The sequence below is a fragment of the Pseudoliparis swirei genome, chromosome 2, assembly GCF_029220125.1.
Source record: "Pseudoliparis swirei isolate HS2019 ecotype Mariana Trench chromosome 2, NWPU_hadal_v1, whole genome shotgun sequence".
Taxonomy (NCBI): Eukaryota; Metazoa; Chordata; class Actinopteri; order Perciformes; family Liparidae; genus Pseudoliparis; species Pseudoliparis swirei.
In genome coordinates this window covers 16,387,174-16,389,357 of record NC_079389.1, presented here as the reverse complement: position 1 = coordinate 16,389,357, position 2,184 = coordinate 16,387,174, and positions in this window count along the sequence as shown.

Below are 2,184 nucleotides of genomic sequence, written 5' to 3'. Positions count from 1 at the left end.
CAAGACATTCAATGAATATAACAGAGTGGATGAATAGTTGGTAGTAGGCATGGACCACGAAGCTCCTCCGGGTCAGACGGATGTTTAAATAGGCAGCTGTTTGCCAACACATTCACCGTGGTGCAAATGTGCCAATTGGAATTGGCCTAATTCAGATTTAAATCTCTCATAATTTAGTAATAATGAACATCTTTCTTGCTTTTGGTACAGAGAGGCATTTGCTTATGTTACCTCCTGAACAAGTGACGTGTGAGAGATCATTCAGGTCAACAAACAAACACAGGCCTTGCAACCAGGAGACCAGAGTCCCTAAGCTTTTTTTGAAAGATACATGAGTAGCATGTTTTACAGTTACGTTCTCCACGACATATTTATTTTAAACACAAGTGGATTAGTTGCCTAAATTAAACTGGAAGCTGATAACTGCGTGGTGTTTAATGAGACTTAAAAGCGACATTCGGAAAGCGATTAAAGTCTGAAATGCCGAGCTATTTATACGCCTACCCGTGAGACAGAGTTTTCAAATACAGTTACAAACCTCTGAATCATTATTGCTAATGTGCTAATTAGTTCACCAAAATAAATTGCATAATTTTCAACATTAGAGCTGTTCTTTAAAAGCAAAAAAAATATTTAAAGTGCTCATGCAAAATAGCCAAAAGTGTTCCAACTTTGGGAGGAAACGGTGTGATCATGTAGGACCTACATGTTCATAGTGAGAGCTGATTAAGGGAAATAGCGTGTACAGTGCCTTTAATACAGAATCATAAACCACTTGATGACCCACTGTGGGCACCTAGACAGTTAGGAAGGAAGGAAGGAAGGAAGGGAGGCTGTGTTGTCTACTGTACCGTCTGCTGATGGCCTTGGCAGATTGCTGGTAAATATGAACGCTTCACTTCCTCAACCTTGTGTCTCTCATGTCTCAAATTCTTTCCAGCCATCATGTCTGTAACTTTTATTTACATTTTACGAGTTCCATTCAGCTTCACGCGTTTCCGTTCTCTCACATCACACACACACACACACACACACACACACACACACACACACACACACACACACACACACACACACAACTACCCATCATCACGGACAGCCGGTAGGATCACCATGTGTCATCCCCCAGCCCGCTCCCTTATGGATCACCAGATGTAATGATCAGGAGATGCAGATGATGGCGCCACCCTCATTGATTACCTGTGACAGTTAAAAAGCATGGCATAATTCCCATCGATCGTCTGTGACAGTGTGTAAAAAAATGTTGTCATCGACATTGATTAGCAAAAAAAATATGTGGCAAAGATGTGTCATGGGTCCGCAGCGGAAGAGCCCTCTGACACACACTTCTATTCATCATTCGAATGTGCAAACACACGTTTGAAAGGTGCCGCATGAAACCCACGAGTCTCAGCTACAAAAATTAAAAGGCGTCAGTAGTGAATTGTACGACCCCCCCCCCCCTTTGGAAACGAAAGGCTTCCCCCCACTGGCATCTCTGTAAAGGAGAGTGGAGCAGCAGACAAATGAGATGTTGAGTTATCGAAAAAGTCTCAACACTTAGAGAAACAAAAACATGATTTCTCCTCTTTAACCTCACACGTCTGGAAATTGAACCTGCCCCCCCCCCCCCTCGGGGATTCATAGAGAGTTTCTGAGGCTTGAGATGTATTGTCTCACCCTAAAAATCCAGAGTCAAACCTGAATAAACATATTACTATTGTTTCCTTTAGCTGGCCGTAATTCACATTTCAACAGGGTTTCCAGTGTTGATGCATTAAACAGGAAATGTCCAATCATACTTTGGATCCTGTGAAACTCTCCATTATCACACCCCTCCAACTTTTCCTCTGAAATCCCAGTCTGACACAGAGGCAGAACGGTCACTGCCCCATGTGTCCATTGTTGACTTATTCCATATTGATTGCATACTAAAATAGTCCATGGGGTCATTGTTTGAGGGTCTCGACAATATCGTTTCACCAACATGATTTAATGAGCTTCTGCTGAGACAAAAGAGAAATAAAAAATAGGTTAAAAAGTCTCTGCTCTTCAACTGGGCTCAACTTTTGCTGCAAAACAAGACGATCTGGTAACACTTGGTGTGCAGGGCAATATATGCTATAGTTTGCTTTTAATTATTCCAAAAGTTACAGTTTGACTTGAATTAAACTGATATAGAAC